General features: G+C 50.6%; 1 protein-coding gene across 3 annotated transcripts in view; it reads left to right on the forward strand.

Annotated features, from left to right (window-relative positions):
- The window catches only part of LOC119972561 (sodium/potassium-transporting ATPase subunit beta-1-interacting protein 3), a 610,138-nt gene that overhangs the window by 519,685 nt on the left and 64,799 nt on the right, over positions 1-25,654 (forward strand). The gene's annotated exons all lie outside the window — the stretch shown is intronic.

Below are 25,654 nucleotides of genomic sequence, written 5' to 3' on the forward strand. Positions count from 1 at the left end.
AAGATGCTCCTTAAGACTTGCCTCAGCATTTTCAAAACAGGGTTTTGTGGAGCCTTGGGCTTCCATCGGAGACATCCTGGCGTAACGCAGTAGGTCCAGCCATTGTAAATTTGAAAAAATCTTTCCTTCCACTTTGTCCAATTAGAGGCAGTTCCCACACTGATTAGCTATTGAGGTGAATATGGTGAATGTATAGTACTAGTAATTCACCAATGTATTAGTATCATGTTCTGCCATTGTGTTACAGCTATGTTGTGTTGTTGACCTTGTGGGCTCCACATATGCGCCATTGTGTGGCTTTACCCACAGGGGGATATATTGGGACATGTACGGGCTCCGCCCATGGCTCCTCCCCTTGAAAGGAAGTATAAAGAGCAGTTGACGTGTAGGCGGTCCACAGTATTGTACTAGTTGCAGGCAGGCTCAGTTCTAAGCTGATTAAAACCTCTGTTTGCTTCTACTCGTGTCTTTGAGTGAATTGATGGTCGCATCAATTTAATCAGCTTAAACACAACTCAAACCTGATCGACTGGAACTCGATCCGCAGGCTGCGGAGGCGAAATAAATATTTTTGCACTGGCTTCGATGCTTCAAGGCCTATCTCGCTGTCGCTTCCACGCCTTCCGTCACCGATGAACAGAAGCTGAGTCTCCTCCACGCACGGGTGAGCCATTGCATTTCTGTTCAGCTCGACAAGGCCTCCTCCTACGCAGACGCCCTCACGATGCTCGATCGCCTCTGCGTACGGCCCGTGAACGAGGTCTACGCCGACACATCTTCACGACTCGCCGCCAGCATCCCGGGGAGTAGCTAGATGACTACCTACGCGACCTCAAAGCCCTCACATGCAACTGTAATTACCAGGCCATTACGGCCACTCAGCATGTGGAACCCGCCGTCCGAGATATCTACATGGTGGGAGTCTGGTCGAATTATGTGAGACAGCGCCTGTTTGAAAAGGGGACCCAGGACCTGGACGACACTGTAACGTTAGCCACCTCTCTGGAGGTTGCGTTTCAAAGCCTTACTGCGTTCATGGCTGACCACACAACCCCCTCGTGGGCCCCCAACCAAAGACTACCCCAGGCCTGTGCCGCGCGGCCGCCCACCCATCATGGGGGCTACCCTGCTGTTTTTGCGGCCAGTCTCAATACCCCTGACAGCACTGCCCAGCCCGTAACGCGAACTGCAGCAGCTGCAGAAAAAAAAGGACATTTTGCCAATATTTGCCTGGCCAGGTCTAAGAAGTCGAACTCACAGGCCCAATCCTCAGTCTCACAGGCCCGCAGACCCCGCAGTCTGCCGACTCCGCCCCCTGCAGACGCGTCATCAGCCTCGTGCTATCAGTGGGGGCGGCCATCTCCCAGCCCTCGCAGCACGTGCGATGCAAGGGGGCTGCCATCTTGGCCATCCTCCCCCACGGGGCCGGCCACGTGCGATCCATGGGGGCCGCCAATCTTGGCCGTCATCTGCTATGCCGCTCGATGCGTATGATCAATATGGACAGGCATTGCGGGGCCGCCCCAGCACCTCCGACCAAGCCGCCGGCTACCCGCAACTCAACTGCGGTCATCCTGGACCAGTCGCGACCCAAGCACCTCCAGAGCTCCATGATGGCCGTCCGGGTTAACGGGCACGAGACGCCTTGCCTCTTCGACTCCGGGAGCACAGAGAGCTTCATTCACCCAGACATGGTTAGACGCTGGTCGCTCCCAATTTTCCCGGTGCAACAAACCATCTCCCTCGCCTCTGGGTCGCACTCGGTGCAAATCCAAGGGTGCACTACTGCAACCCTAGCAATACAGGGCGCCGAGTACGCTGATTTTAAATTATATGTGCTCCCAGACCTCTGCGCTCCTCTCCTATTGGGACTCGACTTCCAATATAACCTCAGGAGCCTAACACTGAAGTTTTAGGGGGCCCCTGCCCCCACTAACCATATGCAGCCTCAAGACCCTAAAAGATGACCCTCTCCCACTCTCTGCAAACCTCACCGCCGACTGCAAGCCATGCGCCACCAGAAGCAGGCGGTTAGCATGCAGGACAGGACATTCATTAGGTCCGAGGTCCGGCGTCTCTTGCAGGAGTGTGTCATCGAGGCCAGCAATAGCCCCTGGAGAGCTCAGGTGCTGGTCGTCTAGACCGGGGAAAAGGTCCGGATGGTGGTTGATTACAGCCAAACCATTAACCGGTATACGCAACTCGATGTGTACCCCCTTCCCCGGATTGCAGACATGGTAAACCAGATCGCCCAGTACCGGGTGTTCGCCACAGTGGATCTGAAGTCTGCATACCACCAGCTCCCAATCCGTCCGGAGGACCGCCACTACACAGCTTTTGAGGCAGACGGCCGCCTTTTCCATTTCCTCCGGGTCTCCTTTAGCGTCACGAATGGAGTTTCGGTGTTCCAAAGAGCAATGGACCGAATGGTGGACCATTACAGACTGCGGGCCACATTTCCGTACTTGGACAATGTCACCATCTGCGGCCATGATCAGCAGGACCAGGATGCCAACCTCCACCGATTTCTGCAAACCGCCCAAACCCTCAATCTCACCTACAACAAGGAGAAATGCGTTTTCCGCACAACCAGACTAGCCATCCTCGGCTACGTCGTGGAGAACGGGGTCCTAGGGCCCAACCCTGACCGTATGCGCCCCTTCCTGCAACTCCCTCTCACTCACTGTCCCAAAGGCCCTGAAGAGGTGCCTTGGGTTCTTTTCATATTACGCCCAGTGGGTCCCCAATTATGCGGACAAAGCCCGCCCACTAATCAAGGCCACCATCTTCCCACTAGCAACTGTGGCCTGCCAGGCCTTCAGCAGCATCAAGGCGGACATCGCCAAAGCCACGATGCGCTCGGTGGATGAGTCCGTCCCCTTCCAGGTGGAGAGCGACGCATCAGAGGTCGCTCTCGCCGCCACCCTTAACAAAGCAGGCAGACCGCTAGCGCTCTTTTCGCGCACCCTCACCACCTCTGAAATTCAACACTCCTCGGTCGAAAACGAAGCCCAAGCCATCGTGGAAGCCGTGCGGCACTGGAGGCACTACCTCGCGGGTAGGAGGTTTACCCTCGTCACCGACCAACGATCGGTAGCCTTCATGTTCGACAATATGCAGCGGGGTAAAATCAAGAACGATAACATCTTGAGGTGGAGGATCGAACTCTCCACTTATAACTACGATATAGAGTATCGTCCTGGGAAGCTCAACGAGCCCCCAGATGCCCTGTCCCGTGGCACATGAGCCAGTGTGCAAGATGACCGACTACCGGCTATCCACGATGACCACGATGACCCAGGGGTCACCCGGCACGTCCATTATATCAAGGCCCGCAACCTGCCCTACTCCACTGAGGAGGTCAGAGCTATGACCAGGGAGTGCCAAATCTGTGTGGAGTGTAAACCGCACTTCTATCGACTGGATAAGGCCCACCTGGTAAAGGCTTCCTGGCCCTTTGAACACCTCAGTATCGATTTCAAAGGGCCCCTCCCATCCAATAACCGCAGTACATATTTCCTCAACATCATAGATGAGTTCTCACGCTTCCCATTTGCAATCCCCTGCCCCAAAATGACCACGTCCACTGTCATTAGAGCCCTGCATAGTATCTTCACCATGTTTGGTTTCCCCAGTTATGTTCACAGCGACCGGGGTTCGTCGTTCATGAGCGACAAACTGCATCAGTACCTGCTCAGTAAGGGCATTGCCTCGAGCAGGACTACCAGTTATAACCCCAGGGGAAACAGGCAGGTGGAGAGGGAGAACGCGACGGTCTGGAAGACAATCCTACTGACCCTGTTGTCCAGGAATCTCCCAGTTTCTCACTGGCAGGAGGTCCTCCCCAATGCACTCCACTCTATCAGGTCCCCCCTTTGCACGGCCACGAACGAGACTCCTCATGACTGCTTGTTTGCTTACCCTAGGGGAGATACCTCAGGGGTCTCGCTTCCATCCTGGCTGTAGACACCGGGGCCAGTCCTCCTCAGAAAACACATCAGGAGCCATAAGACCGACCCTCTGGTAGAGAGGATCCAGTTCCTGCACTCCAACCCCCAGTATGCTTATGTCGAACACCCCGATGGCCGACAAGATACCGTCTCCCTCCGGGACCTGGCGCCTGCAGGCTCCACCACCACCACCACCTCAGCCCCTCCCGCACTATATCCTGCAAAACCTACCATGTCCAGCGCTCCGCCCCATATGGCTCCCGCGCACCCTCCCGCCCGCCACACCGGTCCACAGAAATGAAGCTCCAGGAGAGACGCTCCCGGAGTCCACGTCTGTACCTGCACCGGCCCCACGTCCGATGCCAGCACGGATGAGCCCAACACCTGGACTAGCAACAACGCCAGCGCTTCGGCAATCGCAGCGCACAATCCGTGCATCGGACCAGCTGAACTTATGAGCCCGTCACCCCCGCCGGACTTCATTTTTAACAGGGGGTGAATGTGGTGAATGTATAGTACTAGTAATTCACCAGTGTATTAGTATCATATTCTGCCATTGTGTTACAGCTATGTTGTGTTGTTGACCTTGTGGGTCCCACTTATGGGCCATTGTGTGGCTTCACCCACAGGGGGATATGTTGGGACATGTACGGGCTCCGCCCATGGCTCCTCCCCTTGAAAGGAAGTATAAAGAGCAGTTGGCCTGGAGGCGGTCCACAGTATTGTACTACTCGCAGGCAGGCTCTGTTCTAAGCTGATTAAAACCTCGGTTTGCTTCTACTCGTGTCTTTGAGTGAATTGATGGTCGCATCAGTGAGAGTGTGAGTATGTATAAGAGAGAGTCAGGTTAGCATTGAGTGTATGTGAGAGTGGGGTGAGAGGGTTGGTGTGTGAGCGGGTCTGAGACTGGGGTGAGATGGCGAGTGTGTGAGAGAGGTGGGTGTGTGAGTGTGTGTGAGATTGAGAGAGTGTGTGAGAGTACTAGTCAGCCTCTGATTGGACAAGCTGGAAATAGCATCAAAATCAGTATTCAGTGTCCCAGGCAAGGGTGAGAGGAAAGGCGAGCAGACAGCGGAGCAAGCGGTGGACTATGGTAGACAGCGACCACCATGTGTGAGGAAAAGCAGCCCACGGAGAAATGGGGAGAGAGGTGAGAATACAAATATGCCTGAAAGATAGAGAGGTGAGTGCATGAGTATGTATGTGTGTGTTTATGTATGTGAGAGAGAGGTGGGAGTGATTGTGCGTGTGTGATTGTATGCATGAGAGGGAGAGGTGAGCATGTGTCAGAGAGTGAGGTGAGAGTGTGAGTATGTGTCAGAGAGAGTGAGGTTAGCGTTGAGTGCATGTGAGAGTTGGGTGAGAGGGCAAGTGTGTGACTAAGGTTAGTATGTGAGTGTGTGTGAAAGAGAGTGTGAATGTGTGTGAGAGAAAAAGATACGAGTGTGTATGAGAACGAGAGAATTGGGAGTGCGTGTGAGGTGAATGTATGTGTGAGAGAGAAAAGTGAGTGTGTGTGGATGGGATGCAGATCGAGCTTTGGTGTCAAACTTCAGACCAAGTGGTGAGTATTCCATCACACTGCTGACTAGTGCTTTGCAGATGGATGGGGCGGCTTTGGAGACTCAGGAACTGAGTTACTCACCACAGAAGTCCCAGCCTCTGACCTGCTCTTGGAGCCACAGTATTAATATGGCTGGTCCAGTTAAGTGTCTTATCAATGGTAACACCCAGGATGTTGATAGTAGAAGATTCAGCGGTGATAACACCACTGGAAGTCAAGAGGTTATTGCTTGGCATTTATTTGGCTGAATGATAATTGCCATTTTTCAGCCTAAGCTTGAATATTGCCCAGGTTTTCATAGATTATAGAATTTACAGTGCAGTAGGAGGCCATTCGGCCCATCGAGTCTGCACCGGCTCTTGGAAAGAGCTCCCTACCCAAGGTCCACACCTCCACCCTATCCCCATAACCCAGTAACCCCACCCAACACTATGGGCAATTTTGGACACTAAGAGTAATTTAGCATGGCCAATCCACCTAACCCACACATCTTTGGATTGTGGGAGGAAACCGGAGTACCCGGAGGAAACCCATGCACACACGAGGAGAAAGTGCAGACTCCGCACAGACAGTGACCCAAGCCGGAATCGAACCTGGGACCCTGGAGTTGTGAAGCAATTGTGCTATCCGCAATGCTACTGTGCTGCCCAATATTTTGCTGAATATGAACATGGACAAGTCGTAAATGCTACTGAACACCATGCAATCATGAGCGAACATCCCCAGTTCTAACCTTATGATGGAGCGAAGGTCATTGATGAAGCACCTGAAGGTAGTTAGGCCTAGGTCACTGTGATGTTGCATCACTGTTCCCAAAGTCTTAAGAGATAAGAGGAAACAACTCTTTAAAAAATACCGTAGAACTGCAGCTTCTGAAAAAAGATTGTGGATATTTTTAACATTTTCTCATCCCCATCCATTGAAAGAATTCTGACACGACAGTCTTTCAAATAAGGGGAATAGGAATAGGTGATTACACTGTACAATAGACTTTTGCGATTTTCCACTCTTAATATGCCTGAACAACGTTTGCATATTTGGCCAGCTATATTCTGTGTGCACTGCCATTTATATCCATCACAGAAAAAAAACCCAAAAGCAAAACATAATTTGTGGGAGTATCCATCAAGTTCAAGTGTTTATGCACAAATAAAATGAAATAAGCTCATTAATGTGAGTTGAGCAGCACTTATATTCCCAAATACCAAAATGGGTTTCTTGCTGTCCATATAATGAACATGTGAATAAGCACTTTTGGCATAAAATTGTGCTCACGTACAATTTAGCAATTAGGTCCAAAGTATTTAAATACTTTTGGCAGGTTGTTACTGCAAAAGCAGTTATGACAGTCTCAATGCAGGTGTTCAGAATTGGTTAGCACAGAAGGAATGGATGGTGAATTCTTTTAGTCACAGAACATACTCAAAAAATATTGCAAGTGAATATAATAATCAGATTACCCCTAAATATTAAATCTAAACACAGAGATGGAGCACTCTGCTCATCTCCGGTAAACTGCAATATCACTTTACATTTGAAACAATCTCTTGAAATCAGTAACATTAAGCAGAGCTGACTCAGTATTGTCGGCAGGCCATCACAACTCACTAATTATAACAATTCAAACAGCATCACAAGGTGCTTTTACATTGGTACTGGCTCGTTTGGATCGCAGAGGATCACATCATATGTGCTGACTCGCTGTATTTTTACTGATCACAAACAACAGTCTGCTATTCGAAGAACTGTTACTTGTGAAAGATGAAAAACTGATGTAAGGAAAAACTAAATAAGCATCAATGCAAAAATCCTCATATTTCAATTCCACTAAAGAGCAAACAGAACTTTCCAAGAACAAATAAAGTATTCCAGTAATCTGTGTTTGCTGTTGTCAGCGATGAATAGTGTTACTATTATGGGTGGCATGGTGGTGTAGTGGTTAGCACTGCTGCCTCACAGCACCAGGAACCCAGGTTCAATTCCAGCTTTGGGTCAGGATCTGTGTGGAGTTCACACGTTCTCCCCATGTCTACTTGTGTTCCTCCGGGTGCTCCTGTTACCTCCCACATTCCAACAATGTGGCCATACTAAATTGTTCCTTAGTGTCCAGGGATGTGCAGGTTAGGTTATGGGGTTACAGGAATAGGGTGGGGTGGATGGGTGAGTGGACATGGGTAGAATGCTCTTTTGCAGGGTAGGTGCAGACTCGATGGGCCAAATGGCCGCCTTCGGCACTTTAGGGATTCTATGATTCTATTAAGTATAATAAGAGTTTTGGTCACACAATTCGTAAAATTCATGAATTACTATATTGGATCACACAGGAACAGGCCCAGCTCACCCAGGAACAGGCAGAGCTCACCCATGTTGGGTGTTTCAATTCTACTGAAACCTCCTCTCATCTTTTCGAATTTAAATCTACCATCATAACCATCCATTCCCATCTCCCGTATCTGCTTGTTTGGTTTCCGGGTAATACATCTAGAATATTCACAGTAACTATGGTAGTGAGTTCCACAGTCTTATCACTCTTTAGGTGAAGAGAATTTTCTGAATTTCCTATTGGATTTCTTTGTGACTATCTTATATTGATGGCCTCTAGATATTCTCTTCCCCACAAGAGGAAACATTCCCTCTTCTTCAGGAGAAGAGACATAACAAATCAACATGTTAACTCTGTGTCTTCGCCATAGGTGTGTCAGACCTGCTGAGTCTTTCCAGCATTTTAATTTTAAAATAGATTTTAGTCACAGGTGTCTCCTTCTCTATCATCTTATAGCATATTGTATTATGGTGACAAGTACCTAGATGTTCCATTAATTTTACTTCTCTTATCTGCTTTGGCTCATTTCCCATTTTTAGATCCAATAAAGAGTCTTCCCTTTCTGATCTTTTTACATAGGGTCAGAAAGGAGTCCTGTACACATTGCAGGAGGCCGATTCCCTTATTCCCTTTATCTACATCTTCTATCTAGTTAATACCAGTGTACTTGAAATTCCACATGATGGTTATTCCAAGTGATTTACTCAATAGCCTAATTTGTCTGCATATTCCATCCTTCCATTATTCAGTGGTTTGTAGACTACATCTCTCAGTGTGATGAATCCTTCTATCATCTTTTACGTCCAGCAAAATTATTTTAATAGTCTTGCTGACAACTGCATCCTTTTTTCCTACTAACACTATGTTATTACTAATAAACTATCCCATGAACACCCCTTTTCCCTATGTATCTTTACTAAATGTATTATTCCCATTGTAATATGCCTTTAAGGGATCACAGTATGTCATTGTAGTATAAGGATGTTTAGCAGGGCAAGGGTTAATGTAGCACTGGAGAACAGTACCACCCACAGTATGATTTTGAGAGTCAAATCACAGTCGACTGTGAGTAGAGTCTGGAAGGAGCCAGCATGGAGACATCACGCATGCATTGCCGTACCTTGGAGATGTATATAGTAATGGGGTAACAATAAGCAGTCTATGTTAAACCGTACAGGCCTCTAGACCTCTTAATAAGACACCAAACAAACCTTTACAACATGGTGACAGGGCAGGGTGGACCCTGAAATCCCAGAGAAGCTGGAGAAAGAACCAAGAGCCTCAAAGCATGAAAAAGTAAAGAAACCAAAGTCTGAGAGAAATGTGCCAAAACTGAAGGCACAGTTGGAGATCACTTAAAAATAATTTGAAGACAGAGTTGGAGATTGCCTAAATAAAAAGATCTATGGACACAGAAGGGTTGCCCAAAAGCATGTGGAAGTCCATTGCGTGAGCTGCTTTATCTTTAACTTTCTTGTGATTCAACAATCAAGCTTCACTTCACATGTTACAAGGATCTCTTAGGTCAATATTTCTTCCTCTGTAAAATTCCGAAGAGAAGCCAAATGAATAAGGGCAGCACGGTAGCATAGTGGTTAGCACAAATGCTTCACAGCTCCAGGGTCCCAGGTTCGAATCCTAGCTTGGGTCACTGTCTGTGTGGAGTCTGCACGTTCTCCCCGTGTGTGCATGGGTTTCCTCCGGGTGCTGCGGTTTCCTCCCACAGTCCAAAGATGTGCAGGTTAGCTGAATTGGACAGGCTAAATTACCCTCAGGGTCCAAATTGCCCTTAGTGTTAGGTGGGGTGACTGGGTTATGGGGATAGGGTGGAGGTATGGGCTTGGGTAGGGTGCTCTTTCCAAGAGCCGGTGCAGACTCGATGGGCCGAATGGCCTCCTTCTGCACTGTAAATTCTATAATTCTATGAAATTTAATGTCACTCTGAAAGTACAGAAGAACCGGTTGGAGGAGAAGACTTAGTAATGTTCTACATTCCAGAAGGAAGCCAAGAGGTACAAGAAAGAGACAGCACAGCTGAAGAAAACATTTGGATATTTGGAAGGAAACTTGGGCAATCACTGCATTTCCAAAGATACATGTGAAGAAATGAAAGTCAAGACCTAGAATGGCAAGAGAAAGTATAAATTCTCACAAAAGACCACAAAGAACCTCAGAAAAGATAGCAGAAGAACAAGTACAGAATATGCGCTTGGAAGATAGCACAAAAGAATTAGACTCTCTTGAGGAAAGATGACTTTGTTAATGAAAAATTAAAACTGAGGAGAACATTGGAGTGTTGTTCGCAGGATGTTGAAGGCCTTCAATTAAAACTTAGTGAACTCAAGCATCAAAAGTCTCTATGAAGTATCGTGAAAAATGTTTGGAACAGGAGAAGGAATTGCTGATGAATCAGAACGGTTGGCTGAATGCAGTATTAACAACCAAAACTGATGAAGTGATGGAACGTCACTGTGGAAAGAGCCATGTGATCCAGTCTGAATAACATAAGATAAAATGCACAGTATGGAAGTCAAAACCAGACTTCAGCACCAGTAAAGGAAAATTCAAACAAACACGTGGGGTGGGATTCTCTAAAAATGGGGCTATGGCCTTACGCCGGCTACTCCGGCGGCAACAGCAGCCCCCGAAAGTGAGGAATTCTCACCTTTCTAGGAGGCTAGGTTGCCACCGGAGTTGTCCCCGTAGCTCCAGCTGGCGGGGAACGGCCCGCGCAAGTCCGCGCTGCGCAGAACGGCCGGCGTATTGTCGCGCATGTGTGGAGTGGCTGGCGTATTTCTGCGCATGTGATGGGGTTCCCTTCTCCGCGCCGGCCCCCGGGCAATATGGCGGAGCCCTACAGGGGTCCACCGCGGAGTAAAGTTGGCCCCCACGGAACCAGCCCACCCGCTGATCGGGAGACCCTGGTCGCAGGCCAGGCCACCGTGCCCCCCCCTTCCAGGATGGCCCCTGCACACTCCCCTTTCAGGTCCCGCCGAGTGGGAAGTGAGTAATCCACAGCGGTGGGACTCGGTCAAACACATCAGTCACTCGGCCCATCGGGGTCGTAGAATCGGCAGGGGTGGCGCTGTCAACAACCCCCGACTAGCATGGCGGTGATCACGCCGCCGCCCGAAAAATGGCGCCGGAGAATGGGGAAGCCGGCATCGGGTCGGCGGGGCATGATTCATGCTCCGTCCTGGCACCGGGTCGGAGAATCCCGGCCATGATGTCCAAACAAAGCAGAAGGGAAAGGGATAGAGAGAAACGCAGCTCGACGGAACAATAACAGCAAATCAAATGGAGACAATCAAATACCAGAAACACAGAGTATTACAATATCAATGCTGAACTAACAAAGTCGACTCAAACCAACTGAGGCTAATTCCTCTGAACATGATACCACTGACATCTAGAGGATTTGTCATGCGTCAAGACCATCTGAATTTATAAAGTCATCGAGACTAGATGGAAGAGAAGAGGTAAGAATTAAAGTAAAGATTGTTCTCTAAATGGTTACACTTCGTTGGAAAGAGGGAAATTTTCTTTCACAAAGATAGGGAGATGTTATAATATGCTTTTAAGGGATAGCAGTGTGTCATTTTAGTGTCAGGGTTTTGGCAGAGCAAGGCTATTGTGAGACAGGAGAACAGTACCACCCACAGTATGATGTATGGAGTTACATGATAATAGAATTTGAGTAGATTCTGGAACGAGCCCTCATGGAGGCAGAACTCATGCATGGCTATACATTGGATGTATATAGATATAAGTTAACAATAAATAGTTTAGTTTCAACCATACATATCTGCAGACTTCTTAGTGAGCCACAATACCCTGCAATGTTTAATTTCTAATTCTGATTTCTCTGTAATCACGTCTCAGTAACCGAAACTACATTCGGATGCTCCCAATATATGATTCCATCCATCAACCTTGTTTTGTTATGGATACTGTGCATTACAGTAGAGACATTTTACCTCCTTTTAACAGGATTTCCTCTCACTTTATGGTTAACCTTCTTCTTAGATTCCCGTTCTGCAACACAGCTTATTTCCTTGCCATCAATGTCATCTCATATTTTTTTCTTTCCTATGCCCTCCTGTCCTGTTCTATTTACACTCTAAAAGCATTGCTCAAGGATTGGGTGGAAAAATACAAAACTGACAGGAAATTCACGGTACGTCAGTCAACAACTGAAAAGGAAAGTAGGTTAATGTTTCTCGAGTGACGGTATCAGAACTGGGTTGCATCTGAATCACTTGCTGGTGGTGACTGACTTGTTGTACATTTCCAGCATTTGTTGTATATTTGGTTCTTTGGGGACAGGTCAGAGGCAGAAAGGTGGTGCAGAAAGGGATTCCTACTAGTCTGCCATTTTCCAATTTCTGGAAAGTTGGGGGTTCAGACTTTTGCCAGGAGGCTAATTGAGCCACTTAAGTGTCTCCTTCAGGCCTCTTCACACCTGTGCATTTTGACCACAAGGGGAAGTCCTACTGCCCTGTGTGAAACCTGGCAGCCTCCCAGTGGGTTCTGGGTACACCTTCATTTTTTGGCACTCTATGATCCTCTAGCGGCAATGACCACCTTTACGCCAAGGCCATCACTGACGCTCGGCGATTCACCACCACTACCCCCACCCCACCCAATCACCGGTCCTGCCTGCCGAGGCTCAGCATGCCACATCCACATTGACAGAAGAAACAGGAGCAGGACTAGTCCATTCAGCCCCTCAAGTCTACTTTAAAAAAAATAGTCTATTCAAGGAATTTCCATAAAAACAAGCAAAAGCAGAAGAACAACCAAACATTATAAGCAACCAACATCCACTCCCCCCTGATCCCCTAATACCACCCCCTCCTCATATCCCACCTTCTCCATTTTAACCCCTTTACCCCCCAACCCCACCCCACCTCCTGCTGACCCCTCAAACCTCCTTAAAGAACCTCCGGGTGAACCCATCCACCGACCACCTCAAGATGAACTTGACCTTCTCGAGCCTCAGGAAGTAGGCCAGGTCTCTCATCCACACCCCCACTTTTGGTGGCTCCGAGTCCTGCCACCGTCTCCAGGCTATCAGGTAGGGAAAGGCCAAGACATCGGTCTCTCTCACCCTCTGGACTCCCGGATCTTCCAACATCCCAAATAGCGCTACCTCTGGACTCGAGGCCACCTTTACCTCATACATCATGTCCGCGAACCCCTGCCAGAATCCCTTGGACATGCCCAGAACATGTGGACGGGATTCGCGGGCCTCCTCGTACACTGCCCACACCTATCCTCTACCCCCTAAAAGAACCTACTCATCCTTGCCAACATCATATGGTCTCTATGTATCACTTTGAACTCGATGAGGCTTAGCCTCTCACACGGCAAGGACGCATTCACCCTCCGCAAGGCATCTGCCCACATACCGGCCCCCACCTACCCTCCCAGCTCCTCCTCCCACCTCTTCTTCAGTCCTGAACCGTTCCTCATAAATCCCACCTCTTGAAATCTACTTCCATCTGCTCCACCAGCCGAGTCAGGTTCAACTTGTGCAGCTGCGCCCAGCCCCGTGTCACCTGGATACCCAAATATCAAAAGCTCACCCCACCACCCTAAATGGCAAGTCCCCTAACCCCCTCTCCTGCCCTCTAGTCTCAATCGGGAACACCTTGTTCTTCCCTATATTCAACTTGCACCCCGGAACTGGCCAAATTCCTCTAAAATCCCCATGAGGCCTCCAGTGCTGCCCAATGGGTCCGAAATATATAACAATAGGTCAACCACATACAATGAGACCCTGTGCGCAACGCCCCCCCCCCCCCCCCCCCCAATCCCTCTCCTCCCCGAAGCGGCTATTGCCGGCACTTATATCGCCAAGGTGAAGAGAAATGTGGAGAAAGGGCACACCTGCCTCGTCCTCCGGTGCAGCCCAAAATACACCAAACTCACTCAGTTCATCTTCACGCTCTCAACCAGCCCCTTATACAACAACCGGACCCAACCCGCAAACCCCTGCCTGAACCCTAACCATCCCAACATCTCCAGCAGGTACTCCCATTCCACCCGACCAAACGCCTCCTTCGTGTCCATCGATATTACTACCTCCACCTCTTGCCTCTCCGAAGACATCATGATTACTTCAAGCAGCCTCCTCAAGTTCACCGTCAATTGCCTCCCCTTCACAAAACCTGTTTGATTTTCGCCTATCAGCCCCAGGAGACAGTCCTCAATTCGCAAGGCCAGCTTGGCATCTATATTCAGTAATGATATTGGGCGGTACGTTCCACAGTGTTACAGATCCCTATCCTTCTTTAATATCAGGGAGATGGAAGCCACCGATAATATAGGTGGGAGTTCCCCTCTCTCCCTTGCTTCATTATACGCCCTCACCAGGTCCACCCCAAACCTTTGTAAAACTCCACTGGGAACCCGTCTGGTACCGGGGCCTTCCCTGCCTGCATCATTCCCATTCTTTCCACCACCTCCCTCAACCCAATTTGGGACCCCAGTCCCTGAACCAGCTCCTCCTCTACTGTGGGAAACTCCAAAAACCACCCCATCGCTCCCCGCTCCCCCAGGGGCTCAAACTCGTATAGCCTTCTATAAAACGTTGCAAACACGCCATTCACCCCTCCGGGTCCATCACCGCCTTACCCTTATCATCCCTCACTCTGCCAGTCTCCCTCACTGCCTCCTGCTTTCTCATCTGAATGACCAACATTCTGCTTGCCTTCTCCCCATACTCATATACTGCCCTTCTGGCCCTCCGTAACTCCCCCACTGCCTTCCACATAGACACTAGCCCAAACTCCATCTGGAGCCACATCATGCCTCTCCTTTAACAGCCCTGCCTCCGGCTCCTCTGCATATCTCCTATCCACCCTTAAAGTCTCATCCACCAGTCTTATCATCCCCACCTCCTCTGCTTTCTCCCTAGGTGCCCAAATTGAAATGAACTCCCACCTAACCATCGCCTTGAGTGCTCCCACAGCGTGGCGGTCATGACCTCCTCCATATTGTTTCGCTCAGTGCATGCGTGGTCTGAGACCACAATTGCTGAATACTCTGAGTTGACCACCCCCACCAGCAATGTCTTACCTGGCATGAAAAAAATCAATCCTGGAATACACCCGGTGCACAAGGGAAAAGCCCTCGGCCTCCTAAACCTCCACGGGTCCATCCCCACCATGTGCTCCAGAAACCCCTTCAGCTCCTTTGCCATTGCCGATACCCTCAACGACTTGGCCCTAAAGCCGACTTAAATAAAATCATCATGGCTGATCTCGCAACGTCATTTTTTTCTATTTAAAAAATAATTCCCCCTCCCACCCGCAAACAAAGAGAAAGAAAACCACCCCAACCCCACTCCCTGCACAATCGACACCCCCGCCCCCACTTAACTGACCTTAACTGAGGTTTCTGCCCACTGTTGTTGAAAGGATCCTCAACTATCTCTGACCCATCTCCCACACCGCTGTCCCACCCCTTCTCCTTCCTATCTCTATCTTTGACCCATCTCCCACACCGCTGTCCTCACCCCTTCTCCTTCCTATCTCTATCTCTGACCCATCTCCCACACCGCTGTCCCACCCCTTCTCCTTCCTATCTCTATCTCTGACCCATCTCCCACATCGCTGCCCTCACCCCTTCTCCTTCCTATCTCTATCTCTGACCCATCTCCCACACCGCTGTCCTTAGCCCTTCTCCTTCCTATCTCTATCTCTGACCCATCTCCCACACCACTGTCCTCACCCCTTCTCCTTCCTATCTCTATCTCTGACCCATCTCCCGCATTGCTGCCCTCACCCCTTCTCCTTCCTATCTCTATCTCTGACCCATCTCCCGCATTGCTGCCCTCATCCCTTCTCCTTCCTATCTCTATCTCTGACCCATCTCCCACACCGCTGTCCCACCCCTTCTCCTTCCTATCTCTATCTCTAACCCATCTCCCACACAGCTGCCCTCACCCCTTCTCCTTCCTATCTCTATCTCTGACCCATCTCCCACACCGCTGTCCTCACCCCTTCTCCTTCCTATCTCTATCTCTGACCCATCTCCCGCATTGCTGCCCTCACCCCTTCTCCTTCCTATCTCTATCTCTGACCCATCTCCCACACCGCTGTCTTCACCCCTTCTCCTTCCTATCTCCTCACCCCTTCTCCTTCCTATCTCTATCTCTGACCCATCTCCCACACCGCTGTCTTCACCCCTTCTCCTTCCTATCTCTATCTCTGACCCATCTCCCACACCGCTGTCGAATGTTTTCAGTGTACAGACCAGTGTTCTGCTGTCAACACACTCTGCTACCTTATCTTTGCGCCATTATTAATACTTTCTTTAGTCTTTAATACTCCCATGCCCTCGGTCTTCTCTCCATCACACCTTTGTCAATCTCTCCAGAGCTCCCACCTATCCCTGACCTTCTACTGTACTCCACCTTCTACACCTCACCAATTATTTAATCCATTATATTTCTGCCAATCTCCAGCCCTGAAAAAGTTATACAAACTCAAAATATTAACTCTCTCCACAGATCCTGCCAGACCTGCTGAGTCTTTCCAGCATTATCTGTTTTTATTTCAGGTTTCCAGCATCCACAGTATTTTACTTTTGTTTGTTAAATGGTCCTTTGCTGAGTACAAGACAGAGGCAGGGATTCTCCGACCGTGTGCCGGGTCCCTGTGTCCCCGGGAGGAGGCGCAAATCCCACCCCGCCACCCCGACGCCGGCTGCCCTATTCTCCGGCGCCGTTTTCGGGGGCCGGCAGGATTCCTGCCACGCTGGTCGGAGGCTGTTGACAGCGCCCCCCCCCCCCCCCCCCCCCCCCCCCGGTGATTCTCCGGGCCCAGATGGGCCGAGTGGCCGTAAAGTTTTGCCCAGTCCCGTCGGCGTCAATTACTCACCTCATGAACGGCGGGATCTGGCAGGTAAGTGTGCGAGGGCGGTCCTGGGGGGGTGGGGGGGCGCAGAGGATCCGACCCGGCGGGGCCCCCACGGTGGCCTGGCCCACGACTGGGGCCAACCGATCTGCGGGTGAGCTGGTTCCATGGGAGGCCTTCTTTCCTCCGCCATATTGCCTGGGGGCCGGTGGGAGAAGGGAACACCCGCTCATGCGTGGAAATATGCTGGCCGGTCTGCGCATGCGCGGAAATACGCCGGCCGGTCCATACACGCGCGAGATCACGCTGGCCGTTCTGAGTGTGTGCAAACTCACGCCGGCCCTTTGGCGCCAGCTGGAGCGATGCCAACCACTCTGCCGTCAACCTAGCCCCTGGGAAATTGGAGAATTCCTCACTTTCGGGGGCTGTTGATGCCGGAGTGGTTGGCGGCGGTTTTCACGCCGGTGTGGGGCATAGCCCCACTTTCAGAGGATCCTGCCCAGACTTTTAATCTTTTACTGATTTAAGTAGTGACTCCTCCAAAGCAACACGCTTTCCCTGGCAGAGTGGTACACAGTGCATCAGGAGCAGTGTAGCACTATTGCAGAAAAGCTTTGTTACACTCGCCTTGAAATCTCTTGTGAGCTGAGGACCATGTTGTGCATGCCACTCTTATCAATCAGCTTTTAGACTGACATAATCTCATGCTGGTGCAACGCTAGATTGGAAGGCCTAACTGGACACCGGCAAGCAGCAGTTTTAATGAGAATCTATGAGCTGTAACTGATTGTAAATGGTGTTTAATGCAGAAAAGTGTGAGGTGATTCATTTTGGAAGGAATAACAGAAAGGCAGAGCACTGGGCTAATGGTAAGATTCTTGGTAGTGTGGACGAGCAGAGAGATCTCAGTGTCCATGTCCATAGATCCCTGAAAGTTGCCACCCAGGTTGAGAGGGTTGTTAAGAAGGCGTACGGTGTGTTAGCTTGTATTGGTAGAGGAATTGAGCTTCGGAGCCATGAGGTCATGTTGCAGTTGTACAAAACTCTAGTGCGGCCGCATTTGGAGTATTGTGTGCAGTTCTGGTCGCCACATTATAGGAAGGATGTGGAAGCATTGGAAAGGGTACAGAGGAGATTTACAAGAATGTTGCCTGGTATGGAGGGAAGATCATATGAGGAAAGGCTGAAGGACTTGAGGCTGTTTTCGTTAGAGAGAAGAAGGTTAAGAGGTGACTTAATTGAGGCATGCAAGATGATCAGAGGATTAGATAGGGTGGACAGTGAGAGCCTTTTTCCTCGGATGGTGATGTCCAGCACGAGGGGACATAGCTTTAAATTGAGGGGAGATAGATATAGGGTAGATGTCAGAGGTAGGTTCTTTACTCAGAGAGTAGTAAGGGCGTGGAATGCCCTGCCTGCAACAGTAGTGGACTCGCCAACACTAAGGGCATTCAAATGGTCATTGGATAGGCATATGGACGATAAGGGAATAGTGTAGAGGGACTTTAGAGGGGGATCACAGGACGGCGCAGCATCGTGTGCCGAAGGGCCTGTACTGCGCTGTAATGTTCTTTGTTCTATGTTTACCACCCGCTCGCCTCCCTGCTCCCCCAACCACATATATATCCTCAATTCTTCCCTCCCCTTCTACAACCGGAAGCAGCAGTCGCTCCAGCAGGGTGTATCCCGTCAGTCTAGGAAACCCCTTCCAGACCTTTCGTGCAAAGACCCTAACCTGTAGATACCTGAACTCACCACCCCTCGGCAGCTCTACCCTCTCCCTTAGCTCCTCCAGACTGGTGAACACTTCCTCTAAAAACAAATCCCTCACCTTGACCAGCCCCACTTTCCCCCACCTCCTGTATACACTGTCCATTCCCCTCCCCCCAGCTCAAACCCATGATTCTCGCACAGCGGCGTTAGCACCGACATCCCTTCCACCCTAAAATGCCGCCTCAGCTGATTCCATATCTTCACCGTGGACTGCACCACTGGGCTCCCTGAATACCTTCTGGGAGCCATTGGCAATGCTGCCGTCACCATAGCCGTCAAACTAGACCCCTTACAAGATTCCTCCTCCATCCTAATCCATTTTACCCCTTCTCCTTCTTACCACCGCCGCAACTTGTCCACATTCGCCGCCCAATAATAATGAAGCAGGTTTGGCAACGCTGCCTCTGCCTCTGTCGCAGGGTCCTCCCCAACTCGGCACCTTCCCCACCCATAGAAAGTCAGAGATGATTGGGTCCACTTTCCGAAAAAAAGCCTTTGGTATAAAGATCGGGAGAGCCTGAAAGATAAACAAGGACCTCGGCAGAATATTCATTTTCACCACTTGGACCCTCCCCGCCAACGTTAAGTGCAGTGTATCCCACCTCTTAAGATCCTCCCTGGCCTCCTCCACCAGCTTCGTTAAGTTCCAGTTATGGAGTCCTGTCCATTCCCTCGCTACCTGAATCCCCAAGTACCTAAAGCTATCCCTCGCTGCCGTAAATGGCATCCCCCCTAAATTAGCCCGCTGTGCCAGCTCATTCATCAGGAATACCTCGCTTTTCCCTATATTCAGCTTGTATCCCGAGAACCCTCCAAACCTCCCCAACAGGCCCATAATCCTTCCCATACTCTCCAACAGATCCGAAACAGCAAGAGGCATAGAGCGATACCCGATGCTCCCTCTGTCCCTTCATTATCCCCAGCCACTCTGCCGACCCGCTGAGAGCCATCACCAGTGGCTCTATGGCCAGTGCAAACAGCAGCAGCAACAGCGGGCACCCCTGCCTCGTACCCCTGTGTAAGTCAAAGCTTCGTGAGCTCATATCATTCATCCTCAACCTCACTCTTGGCGCCACATACTGCACCAATGCCACAAATCTCAAACCCAAACCTTCCCAAAACTTCGAACAAGTACCGCCACTCCACCCGATCAATTGCTTTCTCCGCATCCATGGACACCACCACCTCCGGTACCAGAGCTCTCGACGGATTCATCACCACATTCAACAGCCGTCTTATATTACTTGCGAGCTGCCTGCCCTTTCTCTGCACCTGGTTATCTGATTGTAAAATGTGGATGACTTACAACTGTCAATAAAGGAAGCTCAACAACTTTCAATGTTCTGGGCCTCTCACGGAAGGAAACATCATGAAAGCACCAGGCGTCGCAAAGGCAAAGCTCCCAGTGTGTTTAACACTCACCAAGCAGAGGCCACCTCACTGAATCGGGCATGTTTACAGGATGAAAGATGGTCGCATACTCAATGATTTTCTCTGAGGCGGAAATCAGATATCCAGTAGGACCCTAAAGTTCTGCTTCAAGGATGTTTACAAGTGTGACATGAAGGCCCTAAACATTTATTCTCACACCTGAGAGACACTAGCTGACAGAGGAAAATGGCGAGATCTGCTGGTGGGTCAGCATGTGCCACTGTGACAATCAGTGACTACAGCAGTTTGGCAACTGGCACAAGGATCAACAATCCACAATGACACCTTGCTTCATTTGTGGTACTTGTGGTAGAACTTACCTTTCACAGATTGGTCTCTTTAGCCACCAGCAAAAGTGAACCCTATGAGCTACCTCATCCACAACAGATTTGATGTGCTGCATGGCTATAACCTTACATAAATAGAAGGATGCAGACGATTGTAAAACAAATGTCGCTTACTGGAAAAAGTCCTTGGGGCTAGAATTTCTGAGGCGTTTCTCCCAACCCCCACCATAATTTTGGGAGAGAACTGAAAACATTAAAAAAAACATTGTTAAAAGCAATTGAAATGATTGTGGGGATCTAGGTCTTCCACCATAGAAATTCTATGCTGGAGATTATTTTTAATATTATATGGGTGTATGGTTCTTTTGAAAAGGATAATGACTTTTATTCAGCATTTGTAATGGAAAGAGGAGATCACACTGAGCAGCTTCGGGGGTGGGGGCAGTCATAGCGGGGGACAGACAATTTTCTTCAGCTGCTTAAAAATGCCGGTTCTTCTCACATGTTGAAATGCCCCAGTAAGATCAAAGAAGGTCTCCTTCGTACATGGCATTTCTCTTGAAACTGCCAGACTGAAAAATTTTCATGCGTTGTTGTCCCAACATTTGGCTGATCATATCAAACAGCATGCTCCTTTTGCTGTTCATAATAAGTTAACTTTTCCCATGGGATGCAGGTGTCACTGTAATTGCCCTTGTGAAGGTGGTGGTAAGCTGTCTTTCTGAAATACTGCAGTCCATGGGATGTTGGTACACTCACAATGCTGTTAGGGAGGGAGATCCAGGATTTTGTTGAAGTGATAGTGAAGGAACAGCGATATAATTCCACATCAGAATGGTGAGTAACTTGGAGGATAACTTCCATGTGGTGGTGTTCCCATGTGTCTACTGACCTTGTCTACCACCTTCTAGGTGGTAGATGTTGTGGAGTTGGAAGGTGCTGTGGAAGGTGACCATAAGATGTCGGAGCAGAAGTAGCTCACTCAGCCCATTAAGTCTCCTCCGCCATTCAATGAGATCATGGCTGATCTGACATAATACTCTACTCCACTTTCCTGCCTTATCCCGATACTGATTTAAAATCTGTCTATCTCAGCTTTGAACAGACTTTACGGCCCAGCTGTGGTGAATGTAATTCACACTGTATTGTATTGTATGGTATTGTGTCCTTGTGGGCTCTGTCTGTGAGCCATTGCGCGGCTCTGCCCATAGGGGGAGATGAGGAGCTTGTACAGAGCTCCACCCTCGGCTCCGGCCATGGCTCCACCCATGGCCCCGCCCATGGCCCCTCCCACTACCGGAAGTATAAAGTGCTGCAGCCGTGTGAGCCTGCCCTCAGTTCTTCTGGTCGCGGGCAGGCTTAGTTGTAAGACTATTAAAACCACAGTTTACTTCCAATCGTGTTCCGAGTGAATTGATGGTCACATCACCAGCCTCTATAGCTCTCTGCGGTAAAAATTCCACAGATTCATTGGCCTCTGGGAGAAGAAATTCCTCCTCATCTCTGTCTTAAATAGGCGACCCCCTTACTCTGAGATTATGCCCTACGGTCCTAGACTCTCCCACAAGAGGAAACATCCTCTCAGGATCTACCCTGCCAAGTCCCCTGAGAACCCTCTATGTCTCAATAAGGTTACCTCTCATTCTTCTAAACTCCAATGAGTACAGGAGCAATCTACTCAACCTCTCCTCAGAAGAAAATCCCTCCATACCCGGGATCAACCTAGTGAACCTTCTTGAGACAGCCTCCAATATCAGTATATCTTACCTTAGAGGAGGGGGCCAAAACTCTTCACAGTATTCCATGTGTGGTCTAACTAGTACCTTGTATAGTTTTAGCAAGACTTCCCTATTTGGAGTTTGGTGAGTTGTTGCAGTGCATCTTGTAGATGGTGCACACTGCTGCCACTGTGCATCAGTAGTGGAGACAGGGGATATCAGAGGTGCTGGATGGGGGTACCAATCATGCAGGCTGCTTTGCCGTGGAAAGTATCAAGCTTCTTGAGTGTTGATGGAGCTGCACTTTTCCAGGCAAGTGAGGAGTATTCTATTGTATTCCTGACTTGTGCCATGTAGATGAGTGGATAGGCTCTGAGGAGTCGGGTAATGAGTTGCTCAGCACAGAATTCCCAGGCTCTAACCTGCTCTTGTAAAGTACAGAGCATTTTCAACCAGCTCGCACTTGCAAAACCCAAAAAAAAGGTGCTCAAAAGGGGCCAAGGTTTTCACACCTACAGGGAAAACAATTATTGGTTTGAGCACTTACTGGATTTCAGAAGTCTTTTCATGTCTTGGTATGTCTGCCCATAATGCTCTTACATTTTTGTGGAAGTTTGACCACATTGCAGTTGAAAAGGTCAGGTGATTTTTGGCAGCTGATTTTAAGGCTTCTTGTGTTTATTAAAAAAGGAACATTAGCTTTTCTTCAAAATCTATAATGTCACAATTACATGTTCCCTGTTGTGTCAAATTAAGCCGTAGCCTCCACTCCTTGTGGTGCCCTCCCTTCATTTCCTTTAAGTTTCAGCTTTGCAACCATACTTCGCCCAGAACTGAAAGTACACCACTTGTCCCTCTCAGAAGTTGTTCCCTGTGGCCCTGGCAGCCTCTCCTTCCCCTGTGACCGCGGCAACCTCTCCTTCCCCTGTGACCCCGGCAGCCTCTCCGTCCCCTGTGACCCCGGCAGCCTCTCCTTCCCCTGTGGGACCGGAAGCCTCTCCTTCCCCTGTGGCTCCGGCAGCCTCTCCTTCCCCTGTGACCCCGGCAGCCTCTCCGTCCCCTGTGGGCCCGGCAGCCTCTCCTTCCCCTGTGACCCCGGCAGCCACTCCGTCCCCTGTGGGCCCGGCAGCCTCTCCTTCCCCTGTGGGCCCGGAAGCCTCTCCTTCCCCTGTGGGCCCGGCAGCCTCTCCTTCCATCTGTGGGCCCAGCAGCCTCTTCTTCCCCTTTGACCCCGGAAGCCTCTCCTTTCCCTTTGGCTCCGGCAGCCTCTTCTTCCCCTATGGCCCTGGAAGCCTCTCCTTCCCCTGTGGCTCCGGCAGCCTCTCCTTCCCCTGTGGCTCCGGCAGCCTCTCCTTCCCCTGTGACCCCTGCAGCCTCTCCTTCCCCTGTGACCCTGGCAGCCTCTCCTTCCCCTGTGACCCCTGCAGCCTCTCCTTCCCCTGTGACCCCGGCAGCCTCTCCTTCCCCTGTGACCCCGGCAGCCTCTCCTTCCCCTGCGGGCCCAGCAGCCTCTCCTTCCCCTGTGACCCCGGCAGCCTCTCCTTTCCCTGTGGGCCCGGCAGCCTCTCCTTCCCCTGTGACCCCAGCAGCCTCTCCTTTCCCTATGACCGCGGCAGCCTCTCCTTCCCCTGTGACCCCGGCAGCCACTCCGTCCCCCGTGGGCCCGGCAGCCTCTCCTTCCCCTGTGGGCCCGGAAGCCTCTCCTTCCCCTGTGACCCCGGAAGCCTCTCCTTCCCCTGTGGGCCCGGCAGCCTCTCCTTCCCCTGTGACCCCGGCAGCCTCTTCTTCCCCTGTGACCCCGGCAGCCTCTCCTTCCCCTGTGACCCCGGCAGCCTCTTCTTCCCCTGTGACCCCGGCAGCCTCTCCTTCCCCTGTGACCCCGGCAGCCTCTTCTTCCCCTGTGACCCCGGCAGCCTCTCCTTCCCCTGTGACCCCAGCAGTCTCTCCTTCCCCTGTGACCCCGGCAGCCTCTCCTTTCCCTATGACCGCGACAGCCTCTCCTTCCCCTGTGACCCCGGCAGCCTCTCCTTCCCCTGTGACCCCGGCAGCCTCTCCTTCCCCTGTGACCCCAGCAGTCTCTCCTTCCCCTGTGACCCCGGCAGCCTCTCCTTTCCCTATGACCGCGGCAGCCTCTCCTTCCCCGTGTGGTGAATGTAACTCTGTAATTCACACTGTGACATATGAGACCGTACGATTGTAAGCGCAGTTGCGTTGCCTGACCACTAGGGGGAGTAGCTCTGGGAGTTTGTACAGGGCTCCACCCTTGGCTCCGCCCATGGCTCCTCCCCCTGGACTGCTGTATAAATATCGATGCCCAGAGCCAGCCGACCAGTTTATCGAGAGTTCCATGTGTAACAGGCTGGCTCTGTAGTAAGAAGTTTAAAACCACTTTTCATACCTCAAAGCGCGTGTCTAGTGAATTGGGCCTAGATTTTCAGTGTAACCTCAAGAGTCTCACCCTCAGTTTCGGCGGACCCCTACTCCCACTCACTATCTGCAGCCTAGTCACGCTGCAAATCTCCCGCCCTCCTCTCTTTGCCAATCTCACCCAGGACTGTAAACCCGTAGCCACTCGCAGCAGGCAGTACAGCCTACAGGATAGAGTGTTCATCAGATCAGAGCTCCAAAGGCTTCTCAGTGAGGGGATCATAGAGGCCAGCAACAGCCCCTGGAGAGCTCAGGTGGTGGTCGTCAAGACCGGGGAAAAATTCCGCATGGTCGTAGACTATAGTCAGACCATTAATAGGTTTACGCTCCTCGACGCGTACCCCCTCCCCAGGATTGCAGACATGGTAAATCAGATCGCCCAGTATCGGCTCTTTTCCACGGTGGATCTGAAGTCTGCATACCACTAGCTCCCAATCCGCCCGGAGGACCGGCACTACACGGCATTCGAGGCCGATGGCCGCCTCTTCCATTTCCTCCGGGTTTCCTTCGGCGTCACTAATGGGGTTCCGGTGTTCCAACGAGCAATGGACCGAATGGTGGACCAGTACGGGCTGCGTGCCACTATCCCGTACTTGGATAACGTTACCATCTGTGGCTATGACCAGCAGGACCACGATGCCAACCTCTACCATTTTCTCCAGACGGCTCAGAAACTAAACCTCACCTATAACAAGGAGAAATGCGTTTTCCGGACGACCAGACTAGCCATCCTCGGCTATGTCGTGGAAAACGGAGTCCTGGGTCCTGACCCGGACCGTATGCGCCCCCTCTTAGAACTCCCTCTCCTTCATTGTACCGAGGCCCTCAAATGGTGCTTGGGATTCTTTTCATATTACACCCAGTGGGTCCCTTAATATGAAATGAAATGAAAATGAAAATCGCTTATTGTCACGAGTAGGCTTCAATGAAGTTACTGTGAAAAGCCCCTAGTCGCCACATTCCGGCGCCTGTCCGGGGAGGCTGGTACGGGAATCGAACCGTGCTGCTGGCCTGCTTGGTCTGCTTTAAAAGCCAGCGGTTTAGCCTGGTGAGCTAAACCAGGCGGACAAAGCCCGCCCACTCTTTAAGGCCACACTATTTCCCCTGTCTGCTGAGGCGCGCCAGGCCTTCAACTGCATCAAGGAGGACATCGCCAAAGCGGCCATGCGGGCGGTGGATGAATCCACCCCCTTTCAGGTTGAGAGCGACGCCTCAGAGGTAGATCTTGCAGCCACTTTAAATCAGGCAGGGAGACCAGTCGCATTCTTCTCCCGTACCCTCTCCGCTTCGGAACTCCGACACTCGGCAGTCGAAAAA

This window comes from Scyliorhinus canicula, chromosome 10 (assembly GCF_902713615.1).
Source record: "Scyliorhinus canicula chromosome 10, sScyCan1.1, whole genome shotgun sequence".
NCBI lineage: Eukaryota > Metazoa > Chordata > Chondrichthyes > Carcharhiniformes > Scyliorhinidae > Scyliorhinus > Scyliorhinus canicula.